The sequence below is a fragment of the Balearica regulorum genome, chromosome 2, assembly GCF_011004875.1.
Source record: "Balearica regulorum gibbericeps isolate bBalReg1 chromosome 2, bBalReg1.pri, whole genome shotgun sequence".
NCBI lineage: Eukaryota > Metazoa > Chordata > Aves > Gruiformes > Gruidae > Balearica > Balearica regulorum.
The window spans coordinates 30,525,232-30,549,134 of record NC_046185.1 but is presented as its reverse complement, the minus strand read 5'-3'; the positions used below and the strand labels follow the sequence as shown (position 1 = coordinate 30,549,134).

At 37.4% G+C, this 23,903-nt stretch overlaps 1 protein-coding gene across 9 annotated transcripts in view; it reads left to right on the top strand.

The window, feature by feature from the left end:
• The window catches only part of RALYL (RALY RNA binding protein like), a 404,493-nt gene that overhangs the window by 29,496 nt on the left and 351,094 nt on the right, over positions 1 to 23,903 (top strand). The window contains exon 3 of one of the 9 annotated variants that reach the window (XM_075743798.1): positions 18,100 to 18,183. The exons of the other annotated variants lie outside the window; for them this stretch is intronic. The gene's annotated coding sequence lies outside the window, so the exon portion shown is untranslated. The remainder of the gene's footprint in view (positions 1 to 18,099; positions 18,184 to 23,903) is intronic. 9 annotated transcript variants of the gene reach the window in all.

The following is a 23,903-nucleotide window of genomic DNA, read 5'->3' as shown; positions in this document are numbered from 1 at the left end:
ATCTGATTGGATGGGCATCATTGTTGAAGCTGTGTTGAGAAACTGTCTCAGTCTCCCAGGAATGGTACTTCTTGGTAAAAGGTAGCTATAGAAAATTGTTTTAGCATTAGGGATTTGCCTGATTCTACTTCAGGATTCAGAGGTGGAAACAGCAATCTTGTTTGCTAAAGACAATTCACAGAAGTATATTACAGGTGCCAAACTATAAAATTGTCTGAGACAGAAAAGAGTAATAGGTCAAAGAGAAGCTATAAGCCCAAATAGTCAAGAAAGAGAAGGCTCTGCATCACCGTTTCCAGAATGATCACTGTGATTTTGATTTGGGGTATAGGAACGCACAGAAATCAATGGGAGCATTGTATTTAGCAACACATAAACGTGAAGGAATCAGTCTGTGCTCTGTGGTGGCAGCCAGGTAGATGGCAAGTCCTTTGCAGCTGTAATACACTGGCCTGGAGGAATGGGAGTGGGGGAGCTTGTCTGGAGCAGTGTGTGCTACCCTGGGGGCTCCTGCTGCTGACCGGTCGCACAAGTCCCTGCTGTGGAAGAGATTTATTTTTCCCATCCTACTATCTTGCTTGTAATGGGTAAGCCCTGTGCAGCCTGTTTACGTGATCATTTTCCTGCTGTGTTCACCTGAAGACCAAATCAAATTGAAACTGGAAAGGGCCTGTAGGTAGCTAGTTAATCAAGTCTTATTTAAAATACTCAGGTCTCTGTCTCATTTCAAAGCCTTTCTTAGGCATTTTCAATAGCTCTGAAGAGATAACCAGGCTTTCTCAAGTTTGAGTTTCAGCTAAGCTTAGATAAAGATTCTTGTCCAACAAATGCCAAAACTGGGATGAATCCCACCTGGCTCAGCAACTGCACAACATAGGGTTGAGCTTTGGGACTGCAAAAAGTCGTGGTGCAAGTAAGCTATATTATATTCACATCATGAATAGAAAGCTTCTCAGCTGTGCTCTGTCACATATTAACAATACATTAAAGGTACATAGATATAAAAGGATATAGGGAAGTACTTGTGTCAGAGATGAATAATTATAAATCCAACTCAGCTGATTACTGTAACTATATTGCCTTCAGAACATTACTGGCTAACAGAAGTGAGATTCTTTGTATTCTGCTTCTTCCATTCCAGACTTGGTGTTTCCTATTGCTCTCCAAAGGGTTAAGCTCAGAAGGAATGATGAAGTGGCCACACATCCTGGGAGATTTCTGTTTCTTTCCCTTTCCTGCTCGCACAGATGGATTGAGAGAGAGAGCTGCTCTTGAGGCAGGTTTCTCAGGCAGACATGAAACCAGAGCAGATGCTAGCAGACCAGGCAGTGATGCATATGCTTCCTTTTTTTATTTTTTTTTTCTTTCTGTTAAATACATTTGTTATTTTGAAGCAAGTCTTTATCCTCAGATGACAATTCATACATTTTATTTAGAAAGCTGACCCATCATCGGCTTTAAAGATGCACAGTGGGTAGGGTGAGTCTAACCCACACTCTATACCTCATTAACTTTAAATTTCATTAAATTTCTATAGTCAGAAAAATAAAATGAAAACCCCCTTTAAAATGGAAATCTCAGAATTTGCCAATTATTTTTGTGGAAGAATAAAATGAAAAGAAGAAATAAATCCACTGCTTATAGGGAGTGCTTTTTAGACTTATTTATATTCAGGAAGAAATCAAAGCTAAGGATAATATTTGATGCAAAGGGAATGAGACAAAGTAGTGTGTTTGAGTACTTAGAAATAGCCTTCAATTCACTTAATAAATACCATAATAAACTGGTTGCTGTCAAAGAAGGTTTATCCAACTCTTTTGAAAATGGCATTGAAAAATTGTAACTTGGGCAAACTTTCAAGGCACAACATCCTATCTGCTGTGGCACATGGCAGTACCCCGTTTGCTCCTCCCAAAGCCAAGAGGAGGCATGGATATCACATGGACCTCAGTTCTGTCAGCTAAAGAGATCTGGTGAAGATGCAGAAGCAGTTTCATCCAAAGGATACCACAGTTGCTGCTCTAAAGAAAACATTCTCCAAACGCCTTGCAAGCCTTATCATTTCCCAGTTTGTGTTTGGGAAATGCTGTCTTGAATATAAAAATCCAAGCTTTCACAAACAAACTCTTTTAAAAAAGTGTACTCTATATTTTCATCAATAATATTCTGTTCTAATATTTTCTTTAAGTGTTTTCCCTGGGTACTGCTTGTTTTAGATGAACAATCACAAAGAGCCAGCACACATTTTTAGCTTCATCCCTGATTCTTTTTTCAGTCTAGCCAAGTTCATCTGTATGCCACAAAATTGTCGAACAAAGAAGTATCACTTTCAAATATTCAGAAGGGAAGGAAATTATATTTTCCTTGTGTGGGCTTCTTTTTGGTTTTGTTTTGTTTGGGTTTTTTTTTCATGTTCCAGTTTGCTGTACAGCTATAATCTGTCCTGCTTTGTAGGGTGTGTGTAATAAATGGGGTCTGAAATTCCTTAAACACTTTAGCTTCGCTTCAGCTATTAATCTCAGCAGCCATTTATTGGTTTGTATGCTACAAAGCAATGGAGATTATCCTTTAATTAATTCCATTGAGGGGTTCAGCTGCCACCATCAACCACAATATGGTTTCATAAATTAATCTTGTAGGAGAAATATAATGCAGTTTATTATAACATTTATATTAAAATTCAAGTAATAATACTAGAAATCCTGTGTAACAAAAAGATATATATGTATATGTATGTGTAGCTCCCAAATGCAATAATTAGAAGAACAATTTCATATTCAATTTTCATATTTTCATTTTATTTAACCGTTTTAAGTATATTTCAGAATCCATTGCAAAATAAAAAATATAATAATTTTTTTGCCTCTTACATAGGTAGATGTCTTAACAATTATGAAATGACATCTTTCATCTAGCTATATGAAAAATATATCATTGATCTTTAGAGCTTTGCTCGAGATCTAACTTTCTCACGAATTTCTTTGTACTATTGCAGCTTAATCAGTTATAATAATGCATATTTGTACACTTGAACATTTTTATGTTATGAGTATTTGAGGGAGAACATCAAATACTTCCTAAAGTATTGTCAAAATGTTTTGATCTCTGGAAGCTGAACGTGCTTGGCATGGGCACCTTTTCTGTAACAGGGTACCGATTATGTTAAAAAATATGTTAACTAGGGTGTTTTCTCTAGCATGACACTAAGCTGAGCTTATCCGTTACTTTGAAAAAAGACAAGAACTATGCCTGGTTCAAAGCTAATTTGTGTGCTAGTGGTGTTGGTGTAAGCAGAACAAGTTTGACTGCTAAGACAATTCTGTGCAAATTTACTGTCTTTGATGTCGTTAAGTGTTCGGTCATACCTAACTTCTCATGGAGGCAGCAGAAACAAATAGGGAGGTAAGATGGTTCTTCTGTGCTCACCCAGACTAAAATTGGAAGCTGAGCAGACCTCAGGAATTCCAGGTCAGTTCAAGCTGGCAAAATAAGGTAGTGTTATCAGTGGTGCTCCTTTCCCGAGTACTGCTTTCAGCAGGATTTCTTGCAGATTGGCAACTTTATCTGTGCTACGAAATTAGCCAGAGTGCATGTTCTCCCTAAAAGTCTTCATATAGTATTATTAATTAAGTTAATTAATTAAGTACAATCCTCAAGACAATCTGCAGAAATAGCTTTATTAAACCCCTGAGCATTGTAAGATATTGCAAAGCCTCTTTGTGGATTTGATGTAAATCCTAATATTTCACTGATCTGGGCAAAGTAATGCAGAGCTTAAAATGGAAAAGTTTTCTATATTAATTATAACTTTTTTGGTTATACAAATCAGAAGTGCTGAGTTATTTTTCATCTTAGTAGATAGACATTTCTGTGATTAACTGATAAATAATTTGAGGGATGATTCCAATATATAAGTTGTTTTCTGGCAGTGTAGGTCCAGTGTATCGATCAAGTTTTGCAAGGAGAGAAGCAGAGCTCTGTGTTTGCTGAAATACCATTGAATGTGCTGCTTTGAGAATTTGCAGTATATAACAATAGAAATTACAACTACTCAGTGTCACATAGAAGCTGATGGAAAACACTGTACGGCTTAGAAGCTTAAATCATCACACAGGGTTGGTGTAAAAGCAGACTCATGCCAGCTATCCAGGCTCTGATGTGTCAGTGATGTGCAGGTGTATTTGTGTTGTGAAGAATGTCACACAATGGCAGCAAAATCATGTTCTCAGTGAAAGCAGCCCTGGGAAGGCATGTGCCTACCTAAGTAGCTAACAGCAGAAATGAGATGCTGCCAGGACATACTGTTTAAATGCAATCCACCTCGCAAGAGCTACCGCTCAGGTCGGCTCAGGAACTGATACTACAATCCAGGGGCTGCAGTCACCATCCGGGCTGAATGTGCTTACTCAGCAGGAGACCCAGGGCATGAGGTTGTTCCCAGGACCAGATCCATGGTTCCACTCCTTCCTCTGATGGTTGACGCAATTCACTTCAGAACACCAGCGTGTACAGTGGAAACATACCCACCAGGACCTGTTTAGTACTTGTAGATGAAATGACCATTTTAATTTAATAGACAAAATACAGTTTGCAATCTGTGTGTTTTCAAATGGGTCTTTTTTTTCTTGGCTTTTTTTTTTTTTTATTTCTTTGGGTTTTCCTGTGTCTTTGATTCCTTTTATTACTCCCAGTTAATGCAAAGCAGCAGGGGTCTGCAATATATGTTATAGAAAAATGGTAGCAACTACTTTAGAAATTGAAAACTACTCTCGAAGCATCGACCTTGTGACCATATTTCCATAAAATCTATTTTACTATTTGCAGTAGCAGTTATCATTTTTGACTCAGGTTATACATTTTCAGTTAAGATAATTTGGTGATATGTCGAACTGAAAAACACTGGATCTACTGATAAATCTGACTTTCATCAGATTTCTATTAGGCCTTTAATGCTAATATGTGGAGCAGGTCATAAGTGTTGCAAGATTATCTTCGTGGCTGACAATAGCTGTGAAGTCATAATGCCATATATGTATATGTAGTTTACCATCTTCACTGACTAATAATATTAATTCATCTGATGACTGGATGAGAAGCAAAACCGGTTTGTTGAGTAAGAGAAATTGAATGCATGGTTCAAAGCCTCTTCAGTCAAATTGTCCAGGAAAAAGACATGATACACCCAATTTATTAATGCTGGGTTTGATACTGTATTTAATTATTTAATAGTAAAACTTTGACAGTTTAATTACAGTGCATAGTGAGACTTTAGTAAACCTGGGGTTTCTGGATTCTAGCCAATAAAAATGATTTAATATTTGCTTGTCTTATTTTTATCTGTAGAAATTAGTACATCTGAGCAAAAGGCTATCCTTTTAAAAAGAAAATTTAATACCTTGCAGGTTCATATCTTTACCTGTGATGGACTCCTTAGTAGTTTGTTATCATTCTCATGTTATAATATTGAATGATTAATCAAATGAAAAAGCCGGTTGCTACATGCAAATCCCCATACGTCAATAATGATCAATTTAAATCTTTAAAGCAAAGTATAAGTCATGTATAAGGCCATGAAATATCTCTCTGATACACATTAAGTTTTAATTTAGGAACTTAGAAGGAAAAGAAACTTTTTTTTGAGAGCTGCTCAGCAACAAATTATGATAACAAGGAACATCGTTACTGTTTGAATATCCTTTTAGACAGGCTCTTCACGTGCAGTGGTGGTAGGGTCCATGTTCCATTTCGTCTGTGGGTCTGTTTGTCTTGTTTGTTCTTTTTACATCTGTCTTGGGCCAGCTCTCTAACAGCCGGTGGCATAGGGCTAGCAGAAGGTGTCACTCATGTGACCACTGTGCCATGGGTCAGCACAGGAGCGCTGGAAAGGACCCAGAGTTTCGCACTCACTATGATACCTGACGTTTCACATCACATTGGCTGCATTGACTCACGGAAGCACTTGGGACTGAATGCAGTGGCTTCTCCCTCTTCACTTAGTGCATGTGAGCAGCAGCATTGGGAATCTGGTTTGAGACGTCAATTAATCTAACCCACCAGCTCTTGGAAAAGTGGATTTGTGTCCTCCTGCAGAAGACAATAGTGTTACATTGTGTCTTTCTGAATATGAAGTTTATAAAACTTCATATTTATATCCCTTGATATAAAAAATCAGGGGATGTGGAGTTAAGGTGTACACCAAGGTACAATGCCCTAACTTCATCCCTGAGATGGGTACTAGGCAACCAGAGTTGGCAGCTCTTACCCATTTTGGTATGAAGAAGTGAGGATACATATGCCACAGGTGCATGTGGCATGAGGCACTATGAGCAGAGTTAAGGTTGATCATCAGCTCCATCATTTGTGTTTTTCAAAAGTTTTGTTTTGGCTGTACACATTTTGGTTTAAAATGTGTACAATTTTCCACTAATCAGTGTAATGCCACATTCATGAGCAATCATTTATGAAATTATATTTATCGGTTAAGATTGCAGTTGAGGCATGCCTTTGATTATCCAAAGGCAGAGATGTTATGTGATTCTTAAATGCTTTTTCTCTTTCTTAAATCATCTTCCAACAAAGTGTTTGAATGAGCAGTCTATGACAGACCAGAAAGAAAAATCACAGAAATATCATAAGTGTTAAGACATGGTGTTTACTACCAGGCTAAGTGTGGTTCTCCCTTCTTATGCTTCTTTGTGGCATCTTTTGACTGTCCTGTCACTATTTCCCCTTCATCTTCTCATTCTCATCCAGTTAGACCATTATGCCTTAAGAACCCAGCAGCAAGTAAAAGGTCTGCACCTTATTCTTTCATTCCTTTTGCCTCATCTTGCGCCACAGGCAGCAGATTCAGCATGGTAACTTCATTTTTTAAATGTTGCCCTGCTCCCCTCCAAAAAAAAGCAAAATTCTCATTAAAAGTACATGCTGTGGAGTAACTATAGAAGTTAAAAACAATTAAAAAATGTTTTAGTAACATCAGTGTTATGGCTTGAACTTTATGCCTGTGGAAAATACAGGTGAATGTGTCAATAATAAAATAATTTGTAAAAGCTAGGTAATCAAAGACGACTACATGCTGAGAACAACTGCATGGAGTACTTCCTGAAGCATGACAGATTACAGGACAACCTGGGTAAACATGGACTTCAGAGTATAGAAGTGCCTAGCTTTAAGCCCAGAAGAGAACTCTGAAGTCTTTTTTTTTTTTTTATACTGTACTATTCAAGAATTGCTTTTTAGATAAGCCTTGAATTGAGCTGAAATAAATTCTTCCTGTAAGTAGTTCCCTTTGTTCAGAGGGCAATAAGTGGTAAGTTTTGCTATCAGCCTTGTCACTATATCCACCTGTAGAGTTTACGATACAGGATGCAGAGCTTTCTCTGAGTAGGGCATATGCAGCCCTTCAGTCAAAAGGTGGGGATGGGAGCACAGCCTCACCCGCCCTGGAAGCATGGTACGTTTAATATCTAGGATATCTTACCTTTGTAACGCAGTGGGAACGGTCTCCCTGTTGGACCAGGTGGTGAAGTCCTGGTGCAGGGCAACATTCAGGAGAGATGTTTATTCATTTTTTTCTGGTTTAAAAGCCAATATACAAAATGCAATCAATAAAAGGGCTGATGAATTATGCCTGATAGGAGCGCCATAAGGAGGACCTGAGTACAACGCAGTTGTATACAGGACTGGTTGCCAGCATTACATCTGGGGACGAATGAGGAAATGGGGACTAATGACACCTCCACTAATGCCTCCTCCTGCCACCTCCATCGCACTGCCCAGCTTCAGTGGAAACAGAATGTTAATTAGACAATCGAGGAGGTGGTGGTGCCCAAGGATTTTGAAGCATTTTATCACATTTACGACATATACTGAATTCCTCAGTGTCATGGAGGATCAAGGGATATGAGAGCACGATGGACAGATGAAGTAATTGAAAAGCAAGGTGTTATAACAGTATGGAGAAATTGGACAATAAACATAAAATTAAAACATCCAGATTTCATAGACAATAGCGCTAACTTCAGAAAGTTCTTTGTTTTCACAAAGGTTTTGTCTTCTAACAGGGTAATTATCGAAGTTATGTTGAAATCAGTGTAATTATGTTGATTTACACAAGCACAAAATATGGCCTAAATAGGAAAATCAGAAAAGTGTTTCCTCCCCTTTCCTCCAATAACTAATCTTCCTTGAAATGTGAAAGGGTCCTCATGCAAAATGAAAGCAGATTTAGAAATAGTGAGAACATCTGAAAAAAAAAAAGACTGTTCCAGGGATTTGTAATAACGATTTCTCCTGACTATCGCACTCTCTTAGATAAAATAGAAGAAAATTTCTACCTGCAAACAGCAGATTCATTCAGTCTCTAGAGGTTTAATCTTTCATAGATAGCAAGAAAGCTGAGCCGAGTAAAATCCCAGAGCTCTGCAAAATATAAGTTTTTGATGGAATGATGTTGTTCTGTTTTGTGAACTACATAATTTATCTTTATGTCTTTGTAGGTGATGCTTTCTGTGAATACGTCTGAACTGGGCCATGATAAGAGTAAAAGCAGATGCAGGAAGTCTGTATGATATAAATAATGATTCTACTTGACAAAGTACTTTTGACATTTTAAGAGGGATACTGTTGAGCAATTTGCTCTGGTTTGTTGCTCTCCCATGAAAGAGCTAATTTACTCCAGTTAGAAGGCAGCTTTCTCATTGGCTCTGAAAAAAATTAGTACTTCATATGCAGTCCATATCCACAGCTTCCTTGGGAGCTGGTTTTATTAACCAAACTCTAGTCCACTCCTTTCCTGGCATGGTAAAATCCTGGTGGATTTTTTTGTCTAGCACCTATGTCTCCTCCTGTAGAAACACACTCTAAATCCACTTGTGCGGGGTTAATAAGCCAGAGCTCTAAAACTCTGCATGCCAAAGACTGGCAATAATAGTGATTACAATTTTTCTTGCTGTTGAGTTTATCTGCCATGATTAAGGAGGTCACTACAGGAAACAAACAAACAAACAAACAAACAAAAACGTGCCAGCTGATCTAAGGAAGGAGACTAAGGACTTGTAGGCATCAACTCTTTCAGCTAAGCTGCTAAAAGGAAACTTGTCAACAGGGGCGTTTAGAGAGTGAGCCGACAATGTGAGCTGCGCTCCAGCATCCCTGGGAGGGCTCCCAAGGCCATCACCGACATTAGGTTTGCAAACCTCATGCCTGTGAATTCACTTCTGGTCCTCCAAAGGATCCCGTGTGCCATCCTCAGGGCTCAGCAATATGGGGTGCTGTTGGTACAATATTGGAGGGCCCATCACATCGCCAGCCACTGGTGTTTCAAGCAGGTACAATGCATTCTCAGCCTTACTTGAGACCACACATTAAGAGGTATCTAGGATATGGAGTACTAATTAACCCTCTCTCCATCAACCACCTGTGGTTTCAAAGGATGCATCTAGAGAAGGGCCTGGCATCTCTGCTGTGTGCAAGAATAGGGAAAACACAGTATATAGAATTTAGCACAGCACAGCGCAGGTCTGCAAGTAGAGCTTTTAGCTGACAGAAATTATAACTATCATCTGTAGTGGGTTGACCCTGGCTGAGGGCCAGATGCCCACCAGAGCCGGTCTATCACTCCCCTCTTTCATTAGACAGGGGAGAAAAGGTACAATGAAAAAAAAAACTTATGGGTCGAGATAAGGACAGGGAGAGATCATTCTCTAATTATCATCACGAGCAAAACAGACCGAACTTAGAGAGGGAATTCATCTTATTTTATTACTAAGCAAAACAGAGTAGAGGAATGAGAAATAAAACCAAATCTTAAAACACCTCCCCCCACCCCTCCCATCTTCCCGGGCTCAACTTCACTCCTGGCTTCAACCTCCGCCCCCCCCAGCAGCACAGGGGGACGGGGAATGGGGGTTACGGTCAGTTCATCACGCGGTGTTTCTGCCGCTTCTTCATCCTCAGGGGGAGGACTCCTCTCATCGTTCCCCTGCTCCAGCATGGGGCCCCTCTCACAGGAGACAGTCCTTCACGACCTTCTCCAATGTGAGTCTCCTCCACGGGGTGCAGACCTTCAGGAGCAAACTGCTCCAGCGTGGGTCCCCCACGGGGTCACAAGTCCTGCCAGCAAACCTGCTCTGGCGTGGGCTCCTCTCTCCACGGGGCCACAGGTCCTGCCAGGAGCTTGCTCCAGCGCGGGCTTCCCACGGGGTCACAGCCTCCTTCAGGTGTCTCCACCTGCTCCGGCGTGGGGTCCTCCACGGGCTGCAGGTGGAATCTCTACACCCCCTCATCCTCCCTCCATGGGCTGCAGGGGGACAGCCTGCCTCACCATGGTCTTCACCACGGGCTGCAGGGGAATCTTGCTCCGGCGCCTGGAGCACCTCCTCCCCCTCCTTCTTCACTGACCTTGGTGTCTGCAGATGTTCTTACATCTTCTCACTCCTCTCTCTGGCTGCAAAAGCCCTCTCTAACTGTTTTTTTCTCTTTCTTAAATATGTTATCACAGAGGCGCTGATTGGCTTGGCCTTGGCCAGCGGCGGGTCCGTCTTGGAGCCGGCTGGCATTGGCTCTATCAGACACAGGGGAAGCTTCTAGCAGCTTCTCACAGAAGCCACCCCTGTAGCTCCCGAGCTACCAAAACCTTGCCACGCAAAACCAACACACTATCAATAACAGTCAGTCCCCCAAATACTGTGTTTTGTCTTTTGTCCTCCAATGCAAGTTGCCATCCTTCGTTCTTATACTCTGATTATCAGGTTTCATTGATGCTTTGTTAATAAACTCCATTCATGCTCTCTTGAGCATCCAGTCTTGCTATTTAATAAGGTCACAGACCTTATATGATAAAAAGACCATTAGCTGAGGTGATTATTTTGAGAGATTTTGCCTCACTGACTTTCAGTTAAGATAGCCTAAAGCCTATCCATTAAAACAGATTTTTAACTCTATTATTAATGGAGCTTAGTGACATATCATTAGTATTTTGTGGGTGAGAAAGTAAAGTGGGGTGTGATATTTACACGTATCCTAGCTATTTTAGCTATAATCCTGAAAAAAAAAAAAAGGTATATTTTTGTAGGTGTTGTGAAAAAAAGGATATCTTTGTGGATGTTGTGAAAAAGGCAGTACAAAGTGATGAAAAGGAATTTATTTCGGTTTTGTTTCCTTGCTTTTTTTGTAAATCTAATTTCCCTAGACTGGTTTTCATCTTTGGCTGATATTGGATATTCTATTGTAATTTATGATGCTAATTTACAAAAATGAAAATTGTTTCTGGTCTGAAGCCATCTTTCTGTAATAAATATATATATATATTAATAGAACTTTGTTTGGTTTTCTTCAACCAGGAAATTTTCCTTAAAATTAACTTTGTCAACAAACTTATTGGGCTTTTATTTTCCTTTGAGGATTTTCAATTAATGTGTTATTTAAACTCTGGCATAATACTGGCATTTCAAATTTATTTACAGAAAAGTGCATGAGTTACAAGTGTCTCTCAACACATCTGCTGTATGGGAGACAGCACACAGAGGATATATTTTGCCTAATCTGTGGTCAACCCTTGACTGTTGGATGAGTCTCCCAGAAGAGTTAGCTATCGTCTAATGTGCCTGTGATACAGATGAATGCCATTTAGTATCTAGCAGTGCTAACAACTTATATAGGTGTTGGTTATTAAGATTTCAATTAAAGGATGCTTGATTTTTATCAAGTGGCTGATCATATATAAAGGAATCTAATTTAGATTTGTCATGAGGAAATACATTTTCTTTTTTTTTTTCCTCTCAATTTATTTGATAAACATGGTAGAAAAATTCCAAGATGTTAGTAAGACTGTATTTGGCAGTGTGAGTGGAGATGGGGAAATACACTATAAATCACAAGTTTCAGTGGACTATGAGGGAGACTATGACATTCCAACTAAATATGCACAAGGAAAATGGTAGGTAAGGCAAAACTTCTGCAAGCGAGCTCATTTGCCTTTGCTCCTGAGAATTTTCAGTACAGTCTTTGTTTCAGCTAAATGGGGCTTTATTATTTTAATTAGCTTAATGTCTTTGGCAGAGAACTGCTTTTGGAACAATACAGGAATAGGATGGGGATAAAATATAAGGAAATAGCACCTCAGCATCACTGAATTAGCCCATGAGTAGAAATAATTGCTAATTTTAGGTATGCTTGACAGAAAGCTTGCAGCAGCACTGCTATGTTAGTTATCAGCCTAGATCTATATTCATTACATCTCTAACATGACAAATAATTACTTTAGAAAAAGAAAAGACTGGATTATGGTTTTTTAAATCATTTATAAGCAAAGGAAGTATCAAGCAGGATAATTGCAAGAAAGATTTAAAGTAAGCATAAAAAGACTGTGGCAAGATGGTATTTTACTGGTAACGCTTTACTTAAAAATGGAGAATAATTTTATTCTTTGTGATGTACTTAGATTAAAGAACTTTTTCTCTAAGACATTAGACATTACCTCTAATTATTAGCCTCATCTAGATATGGATTCTCTGCTGTGGCTCTTCCTGAGAAGCTCATGGAGAGGCATTTTGCACCTCAAATAAATCTAGCCTTTCCTATAGCGCAGTGGTCAAGGGTTTATCACGCGATGGAGCAGTCTGTCAAAAACAGTCCCCTCATGTATTGACTGGAGCAATGCCTCTTCATTGGCCTATACGCAGACTTAACGAAGAAAACACTGTAATTGTTCCAGGAAAGGTGAGCAGAGCCCATGGCAAGGCAGGGAGGCAGATGCTTTGTTTCATTCGGGACCAGCGGCTGGTGCTGGGCTGCAGTTGCTCACAACCCAGAGCTTTCTGCTTGGATGCAGATGGCAGCAAACGACTGATGTGGTCTTCTGTAAGGCTTGCATTGGTCTTCTTGATGGAAAGGAGTAAGAAAAATACTAGCTCTATTGCACTGTTAGGAAATAATTTTTAAACACACACTACTCTGCAGTCTTCTGGTATTTTTTCACCCTCAAGTTACTGTATAATTCAATTCCAGGCATCATGACTTTTTGGTCAGTGGAAGGAAATATACTAAAAACAGGTTTTGGAAAATGATTGCTCTCACTTATCCTCCTTTTCACTTTCCAGCACTTAATTTGATTTGTAATCTTTATTTAAAGAACAATAAAGATGAGAGTCTTTATATATTGAAAAACTCATAAATTTACGGTGAAAATCATTTCAGGAAGAAAGAAGCTGTACAGCAGAGCTATTAAACTTATTGTCAGTAGGATTCAGCCTGTAAGACCTTCACATCCACATGAACAATGTTGGTAAGAGAGTAAAGAAAAAGCATTTTATACAGTGCCATGTTATGCAACGAATAAAAAACTACAAGTGCTAGGAAGTTTATTGCAAGATTGTATAATTAACCTTTTTGCTTCTAGTCTTCCTTCATACTGCTTATGTATTTCTGAATCACTAATAGTTCATGGCAACAAGTGTGTATGTGTGGGTAGTTACACTATATTTGAAATTAAAAAAAAAAAGGATAAAATGTAGATGGTGTTTTCAGTACAAGTTGATCTTAATGCTGTCCCAGCCAAAGGTAACTTTTTTCAGTAGAATCTTGTATAAGATATTAAAGTATTACTGTACCTAAACAAGTTCCATTTTTCAAGTGGCAGTTATAAGTTGAAAATAAGCTCAACTATTACTTTTGGTATTTTACCCTTCTAATAATTTTTAAATCTTTAAACATCATTAACTTTTCATGATGGGAGCTTTCCTACGTATGTACCCCAGCACTGTCCAGAAGATCATCTTTCTTTTCTATGCTGTTCATTTTTATTTGTGGGGGTCTGATTCTAGTTTTACTTCTGTTTATCTCCACTGATTTCATTGATTTCACTACTCCTTCTACACAGAGAGTAAACAAGATTTACCAGGATAAATAACAGCAGAATCAGGCTCATAAAGTTAAAGCCTATATTTTAATATTTGTGCGAATGAAGGTACTGTTCTTTTCCATGTCATTTTCATCCTCCTTATACTGTGGACTTCCTTGCTACTTTCTAAAACTCAACATATTAAATGTGACTTAATTTCTGATTATACCAAGTCCTGCTTCCCTTTTTCTCTTCCTTGATATATTCAACTTGGGCCAAACCGTAAGAGGTTTATTATACTCATGAAAATGCAACAGCATTACCTCATTACATTAGAATTTATGTGCAAGAATTAAAAGAAACATTTGGAGGGCTATTTAAAAATAGATATAAATATATCTGCCATGATTAAAGATAAGTAATTTAATTTAACAGAAACTGTTAAATAAACAGCATGTTGTAATAGGTGGCAGAGTCCTGATGCCAATAAGCAAGGCTGCCAGAGGCTTTCAATCATAAGCCTCCGTTTTCAGTTGCTGATAGCTCTGCCAAATGTAAATCACTGTGGCTCTACTACTCTATGCTGACTATATCCCTCAGATATTTTGTTAAAGTTTTGATTAAAATAAGCTCTTTCTTAAGAAAGCATAGGAATATAAAACCTGTCAATCCAACATTGCCTCCTCATGCCATGTAGGAAGGATGAAGGTGAGAAAGGAAATGGCGGGAGACCAGGTACAGGTCTGTGTGTGGACAGGGCAGGAGCAAGGGGGACTGTGGTAAAGAAAGATGTTAAGGGGAGGAATATAGATCCAAAATAAACATTCCTGGGGAAGACTGAAGAAGTTGAATAGCAGCAGGTATGCTGAGGGGAAGAATGCAGGCTTGTGTGGAGTAAGAGAGCGAAGTAAAGGTGTGGGGCAGTATAGGAAAAGGCAGACAGGAGCCTATAGGTAGGTAGCTCCTTTTCCAGGTAGGAAAGGAGCTAAATAGGAGGCCAGAGTAAAGGAAAGACTCACAGGGAACTTGCTGCAGTTTTTAAAACCCCCAGAATATACTTCTTTTTGTTTAAGATATAGAAATTACTTCCATCATTCATGAATGTCTGCTTTCTTTTATTTAGAAAATAGCAGAGAAATTTAAGTTTGCCTTCATTCCCTGAAGGACAGGACCAGCTGGAGGCTAACAGTGTTACCAGTGTCGTCACTGGTTCAAGTACTTGAAGAAACTTTGGGATGACTGTCTGTGCTGAGTACCCAAAGGGATCAGCTCCTTTCAGCAGCTTTACATGGTTACTTTTTCTTGTAAAGTCTTGTTATTGCACTGCCTCTGAACTGTGCCAAAGGATCTGAGGCTGCAACTGAAGAACCCAAAAGTTATGAAACACCTCAATTAAGGTTACTCAGGCAACTTGAAATATCACCCCAGGCATGTACCCATTTTGATCCAGTCTTTCACTCCACCACCACCACCACGTATTTTTTTTTCCATTCCATGTCTCCATTCACCTCTGGATCTTTCCAAGGCAAAACCCCTTGTCTTCTGCCCTTGTCACATCCTTCCTCAGGACCAGAACCACATGTTTGCTTCATGGTGGGGGATTAAAGACTTCCAACTGGTTTTTGGTAAACGGGTTTTCATAGTGAGCCTTTTTCTTGCTCACATCTTAAGATCTGTGTGTGAAAACACAACTATATGCCTACCTTGTTGCTTAATGAGTTTTGATAAATGTCATTGATCAAGTACAGCATTATGCCTTGTTTTCTGCCACAGAATGTAAAAAAAAAATATATATATTACTTTACTCTGTAAAGCAGTAGCACATAAATTCAGTGATAAATGGTTCTTTATCTCTTTTACTATATTACTAAGATACTGTAAAGGCATTATAATAAAGAAGAATTATATGCAACTGTATGTCTAAATGTAACACTACACAGATTATGAACATTTCACTGACTTTGTCAAAGACATTACAATTACCAAAGCACCGAAAACACATTTTACTAACGTGTTTTGAACTCTGTTCTGCTCTGGATGCTTTTTTTTTTTTTTTCTTTTGTTTGTTTGTTTGGGGTTTTTTTGTCCTGTTGTTAGAGAGCCAGGTCATCCACAATAATGTGAGATGATTGCTGAGGGTTATTTAGCTGCACCTCCTCGTCCGTGTCTGTTAGTAGGAGCATAGGAGCAGGATGAAGAACTGTGTAGTGGAAAGTGTGAGGTGTGTGATGATATGGGAAATGTTCCCCCAGACAGCTGTGTTTCAGCACAGAAAATCTTTGTGAAGAGCCTGCAGAGGTTTTTCTTGTTAGAGTACTTTTAGCTGAAGCAGTCCCAAGCCTTTTTTCTAGAAGACATCACCTCACAGGCACTGGAATATCTCACTGAGTGCTCCATTGCACTTTGGTGGAAAAGATGTTTTGCTAAGAAATTCTTTTCCCAGTAACTTAAGCCATTACAGCCTTAGCAGGGATTGTAATGCTGCCTGTTCCCAGCCGTGGCAAGTATTTAGTTGAAAACCGTTCTCTATATCGTGTTAAAACCACCATCTTAGAATGCAGTCCATTGTAGAAATCAGTGTCTTTGTCAAAAATCAAAGCAATCAACATTTTTAGCAAAATCAGCATACATATTATACTCATCCACATTAACAAAATGAAGGTTATATTAATTCAAAGTTAAGTAACCTTTCTAATAGCTTGTTAAATAGTTGAATTGTTGTGGCTGTGACAGTAAAAGAATACAAAAGTGACAACACTTCTTCCTACAAGCTTCTTTAAATAGTTGCATTCTGTCTTCTTGACATCAGCTCATGTCATTCCTAGCTTTAATATGCATACAAAAATAGCATATTTTTTCCTACCTCATTAGCAGAACTCTATAAAACCCTGAAAATGAAAGCGATACTGGCATTATTTTTTTTCAAGAGTTAAACTCAGATGAAGGAAAAATATGTATAAATCTAACACATCTCTGCCTAGGCTCTCTCTGTTGCATATTCTAAAATAACATGAGCTCATGTTAAATACCTTCAAACCAGAGCCAGATCAGAACTAATTCCCACTTATCACATTAGTAACTGAATTATTTTAACCTTTTATGGAAGAGCAGAATTTTTGAATGGTAGTAGCTTCCAAATTCTTCCTGTTGCAATGTTTAACACTTTTGATTTTGCAGTTTCACTAAATTTATAAAGCGAGATGCATATCATGCAGAGAATAAGGTTATGGAGTGCCTGAAAAAATACCTGCAAAGAGACAGGAAAGTTCATGGAATTCTTGAATGGCGTAGGACAACTATAAATTTATTAATATCTGCATATATATGTTTTTTTTTATCTTTAGTGTCAATGTTATTGCAAGTACAGGTGCATTGCAGATATGCTAAAGAAAAAATCCTTTCCTCCTCAGTGTTGATCACACAGTAGAAGTGCCAGGTGTTGATGCAGCACTACAGATCTCTCCACAACTAAGTCTGTAGTCACCACCCTCCAAACAGAAGCTGCTTTGAATTCTTCCTACACCCACTGATCAGTAAGACAGTTTCATTTCTCCATGAGAGGATGAAGTTCAGGTTGCGCCTGCCCGAAGACAGCAGGCCCCGAGGCATACTGATGAATTTAATCTGGTTTGGCCCATCACAAAGGCACATCACAAGGCAATAACACTGGAATGAGACAGACCCCTGAAGGTGTAGGACTAGGGAAAACCCTGATACTTATCCTGAGGTGGTTAATGCACAAGATTGATCTAGGTGGTACTTATACTGAAAGAGTTCACAGGTCTCTGTCCCCAAAACCTTCCCTTGGCTTGTGAGTCTGAATGGCTATATTCTTTATGTTCTCAAGAGAGAAAATGTTTCACACACTGCAAGAGAAGGAAAAGTCTGGTTTGCTGAGATGAGGTGCATTTAACAAAATGCTAGATAAAGAATTTTCAAGATTGTTGTGGAGGTGAAGAGTGACTTTTGGAAGTGATAAAGAAATGACAAAATGAACAGAAAACCTAGTCAAATGTTAAATAAGGTTCCCCACCTTATTCCTCTGGAAGAAGAGAACTATCAATTCCAAAAGCTTCATGAATCATAGAACTTAATAAATATTCTATAAAATATTTTTGGATGGAAAGAACATGCCAGCTTTCAGGAAGTGGTCTGGAATTCATGAAGGCATTTCATTATGATGTCAGATGCTGTTTTGCTGTGATTCTCAAATAGACATATAGGTAGAGTTTCTGAAAACAACCCTCCCTCTCTAGGTCAACAGAAAATTGCCTGTGCTGCCTTAGGACTCCTTTTCTGCTGTCTGCTCAGGGCTAAGAAGGAAAATCGCAGTGGATCAGGTAGGAGGGGAGAAAGGGTGTGCTGGGAAATGGATGGGAATAATCAGGAGGAACAGAAGGATAATTAACTAACATAATTATTTGTCATCACTTGGACAATTATATTTCTAGAAACTGTATTTCTTGAAGTAATTGGATAATTTATATCCGATAATTTATATCCAGTTAGTAAGAATTGTGCATAAAATGAGAAAATTATTTTGGATGAGTAGAACCTGATTGTTTTGAAATAAATATTCAAGAGATATAGTTATTGCTTTAAGAAAAATCACCTGGAGTGGGATTTTCTAAAGATTTAGCAAGGAAGTTGGTCATAGATTGTCTCTCTGACTTGTCTAAATGTTTCCTGAAAAATGGCGTGAAAATTACTGCATATAAAGAATGCTTTGTGTTTCTTGGAAGCTGCCATTCATTTACCAAAGAAACCAGTATAGGAAACACAAATTGGAGTTAGATGTGAAAGAAAAAGCAGGCAGTCAAGGCAGTAATAATATTATCCTCTCTTTTACAGAGCTGAAAATGAATGAAATGTCCATTTAGCAAGCTAGGAAAAAACATGAGATTTGTTTGTGCAGTGAACTCTTCAAAGTCATATATAACTGTTAGCAGAGATGTTAGGGGGCATGGGACAAACATAAAAGGATAACTTGTTTTGTTCTTAGCAATTCTCAATACTTTTATTTTCTATAGCGACATTTCTACTTGAGATTTGGATAATGAATTTTAATAATATTTTACTGATTAATTGATCTAAATTGGCAGGAAATATGGTAAAGGGGGTGACAAAGAAGAATTATTTCTGTATGATAACTCTGACATTACAAAATATTTTGATTTGAATATAGAGGGTATCTCTGACTTTGAAATTTAATGAATTCTGCTCCATCTCATGCAACCTGTACAATCTTAAACTGATAACTGCAGAATGCACACTTCCTTCTGTTGGTGGCACCAGAAATAAGCATATATAATAATCCAGACACTCAGTGGATACTCAAACTGAATTTTCTGAAGCCTGTTATGGGTTCCTGTAAAGGAGCAGTGGTATCTCTGTGCCTTGCCACCTTTCAGAAACATTGAGCAGAATTTTGGCAAAGTGAACTGCGAATGAATGATGAGTGCCCTGAGATTAGTTTTTGACCTGTTGCATGGCCCCAGCTTAAAACTGTATGAAATGGCTCTACATATTTGTGGAAGACATTTGAATGTTTCTTGTTTACAATGAGCTCTGACATCACTTTTTTGTTGTTAATGCAAAATTTCATCTCACATTTGAACTATAGAATTAACTGGGAAATGTCAAAGCTACTTGAAACATCTCTCTTTGTAGCAGAGATTTCTCCAAATGGGATTTTCCTAAGCAGTCAAAGTCAATTAAATGCTTGGAATAAAAATAACAAAAAATCTTGAAAAACAGTGTAAAGGTGTTTGGAACCCACCTTCCATAGCTAGCAGATAATGCCAATCAGTGGCAGTTGCTTTCTCTGAGCCTCTGGGAAGGAGAAAATTAACATCACTAAGCTGAACACCTTACCTAGATTTTTGCAAATTTTGAGCTTCCTGTCAGCAGCCTGTATTTTTAATTTAAAAGACTTAATAAATGCTGAACATTTTTTTAGAAGACCCCAGGATGACCCTCACTCTGTGCTAGAAGAGGCTGCAGCTTCCTGCTACAGAAGTGGTTTAAAAAGTCTAGACCTTCAGAGAGATTAAATAGCCTCTTTTCTGCTCTAGCATCTCATTTTTTCAGGGCATAAATATGCATGGAGATAGAAGCAAAATTAACTGTGTCATTAAAACAATTAATTGAAACTACATGCCAAAGAAAGAGAGTAACTCCATTGTGGTTACAGGGAAAAAATAGGTCACTTTGGCCAGCAGATTCAGTTTTCATTTCTGACCCAATTAAAAAATACTTTGTTGAGAATAACTGTTACTTGCAGATTAGCAATCCAACATCATATGTCTTTCAATTAATTAATTATGAAGGATATTTCTTTTCTAGGTCCTACAATGGAAGGATAAATCTCAACTTCAGTGATGTATTAATGAGCAATGCCAGAACATGTATTGATTCATTACTTTCATTTAATGACTTGGAAATGTTTGATACTCTTAAAGTAGTAAGAATGTTTCACCATCCCTCCATACTCAAATTTCTAATATTTTAAGGAAAGGAGCTTGAAACTTGGGATAAATATTTTTTGTAAGGTTTAATAAGAAACCGTGTATCTTTTCAAGGTTAAATATGACTGTATTATACAATGGAAAACATTCTTTTTAATTTTACATTTATTTAACAGGAGATTACTTATAATGTATAGGTTATCTCAAACACAACATGATTAAAACTGTCAGGTATACAGTGGTGCTATCATACAGATACTTTTGCATTTCTTGCATGTCTTGAGGGAATGCCTTCTAACTGAATAAGTGAAAAGTGCTGACATTACAAATATTTGGTATTTACAGTGCCTTTATTTTTTACTTCCAATCTGTGTATTTTTAGTGAGAGTGCTTAGTTATTAACACATTAATAATATTTTGCCCATATACCCTTATATACGCATTACATCCTCTTAAGATTATTCTATCATAATTTATATTTTATTGGCATAAAGCACCAATGCTTAATAGAATTGACTATAGACGAATACCAGTACTTAGAGCAATGAACAATGACAGAATGTAATTAATGTTTCTAATAAAGAGGAAGGAAAAGTTTTAATGTGGGATTTTTATCCTTTTCTTAATTTAACTATGGAAGCTAGAGGAAAAAAAACTTATCTTATAAAAGTTGATTGTTGGAACAAAGTTTCAAGTCATTATTTTCTAGAAGACCAGTAAATAAATAGTAATGAAAACACCATAGATTAAAATATCTATATAATGGAATTTCTTGAACAAATCTAGTTGGAGCAAAAAAAAAGTTGTAACAATTTTACAACTTTTTCTGTTGGCTGCTTATAAAGTTTATCTCCTAATGTGTCTCTTTTGATCATTGTTCTAGTTCTTGTTAACTGTTTTTTCTTTTCATTGTTTCTAAGTTTGCAAGTTCAGTTTTTCCCTTACTGGAACTTTTTACAAACTTTCTTGGTTTTATGCGTTCTGTAGGACCTGAGGATTTGTATGGATTTTATTCTTACTTTATCAAAATAAATAATGGATCAGGCTCATCTTTTAATGTGCCATTTGTGAAACCTAGAAGAGTAGAAAGTGAAGAAATAAGTCAAGAGCCAGCTACAATTGCCTGCCCCTATCAGCCACTTTTCCCTGATGAGGCTGGCTGTCAACAGGAATCTAGCCCTAAAACAGTGCTTGATATTGCCACATTACTTTTCCCAGTAATATTTCAAAAGCCACATACCACACTAAAGAATGATTTCACCAGCCATAGATGTGCGCCTAAATCTGAAGCAGCATCTGTAAATAAACAGTTTGAGTTAACCTTGAACAAAAAGTCTGTAATAGGAACAGAAGGTACCATGTCCAGTTGAAACTGCAGCAAGAGTCACTGTAGGCCAAGTGCTAACATCTCTATTGTGATTTGCACAGGAAAACATGGGTTTAGAAGTCTTTGGAAAGCAGTTAAGCAGTACTTATTCCAGTACGGCTGACAATCTTGCTAAAAGCTACTCAGGATGTTGTTCCTAGCTCTAGTAAATCTCTTTGCCTGAAGTCAAGGTTTTAAAAGGTGATTGGTTTTGTCTTTTTCTTTCTTTTAATCAGCATGATATGTATATATTCATGAACATATACAATTTAAAATTAGTCTGTTTAAAACAAAATTTGATCTTGATAGTTCCATTTATGGCTAAAACCCCATTTTATTTACTTACATTTTTTATTTCAATAAAAATTAGTTATTACTAATTTAATTACATACAAAAATAGAATAAAATCAACATATTCAGTATCTCTATTATCATATATTACAACAGCAAAAAACCCCTTAGAATTCACAATTTTTTACTCATAACTATAATGTCTGTCTCCAGTGAAACTTTTCTATTTCTTTTTCTTTTTCTTCACTGGTTTGGATTTATCTAATAAATAAGAGCCTGTTCCATGAATTTTTTTTGTTTTTTTCATTTAGACTCATTCATTTGAAGCTGAAAGACAAGTAGAGGGAGAAGAATATGGGCACTATTTTTATATTATATATATACTTTTATATATATATATACAAACCAAACCAACCAACCAACCAACCAAACCAAAAGATGGGAGAGGATGAAACCTATTAGCACCCAAGCAGACCAAGAAAGGAGCTCAGAAAATCACTTAGTCCAAGCTTGTTTTCAGAGCTCTGACCTCAGACCAGGCTGCTCAGGGCTGTGCCATGTTGGGGCTTGGAAACCTCCGAGGATGGAACCAGCAGAACCTTGCTGGGAACCTGAGCCCTGGGGGGAAAAGTGTTACCATCAGTCTTTGCTGTGAGGAGGTAGCGTCTGGAAGAAGGGAGCAGTAACAAGTTACAGGAATAAGTTGTATTGAAGGTCACAGGTAGGAGGTCTGAGCTCCTTCGCAGTTTGGCTCCTCACGTATCATAAGAGCAGACTCTGAAAGTGTTATGTGGTGAAAATGCAAGACCCGATGGAAACAATTTTGTCTCATTTTTCAGATTCACTGTAGAACTAGAAAAAAATCTTCACTTAAACATTATACTATCAGCTAGAGTAGTGGCAAACAGCTGTTTTCAAGGGCAGTATCTCCTATTTTTCTCTAATAGAAACAATATAATTTATATGTAAAAGAATTATGTTATTGCACATTAAGACTAGACCTGCAAGACTTAATATGTTAGATTAAAAAACTAATTGAAGTGAAATTTATGACCTGGTGACCATTTAAGCAATGACTTATAAAACACTTTCCATTGGATCTGCTATGTATAGACTAAAATTCCATAGAGTAGGTGTGCTGGATTAATTTACAAAAGTATATAAAGTGATCCACTTTACCAAGCAAAAGAAAGCTTACCAAGTTTGTTATAAATTAAAAGGACAAGCTTAATTATGTAAATTTACTTCATTCTGTAAGTAAGCAAATGCTTGAGGTTTTGCCCTTTTAGCATTACTTTAGCCATGTTATTTAAATTCCTGTGTAATTATAAACCACATTTTGTCAATAACAGAAAGATTCAGGTCATTAAGTTTTAATTAATAGCACAGACTGATTAGCAATGGATGAATACCATCAAAGTGACTTCTTTAATCTATTTAACGTGTATCAAGCACTCTAATTATTATTTTTATGTAAAGAAATCTAGTGCAGTTAAACACTACAACTTCACTGTTATGACATCTTTATAATACTATTTGAAAAATCTGGGTGGTCACCAATTAACTAGTATTTGTTTATTGATAATTTTCATAGAAGTAGTGATGATCCATAATGATAGAACTTAAACATAAAACAGCAATGAAGACAATTTACTTCAACAGAATCTAATTAATAATAATGTAAAGCTATGTAATAAAGGATCAAAATAAGCAAAGCTGAAGTGAAATACAACAAATAGTTCCTGTGATTTTTGTATAGAGTTACGCTAAATTATACTACATTCACGGACCTATGAATCTGTGAGAAAGTTTCATCCCAAACCTACATAAACATTTGGATATTCTAACAGTTTTATGCACAAAACTGTCTTCATGTACTGAACTTTGAACACATAGTTTTACTGATCAGTATGACTCTTTGTGTGCTTAATTTTC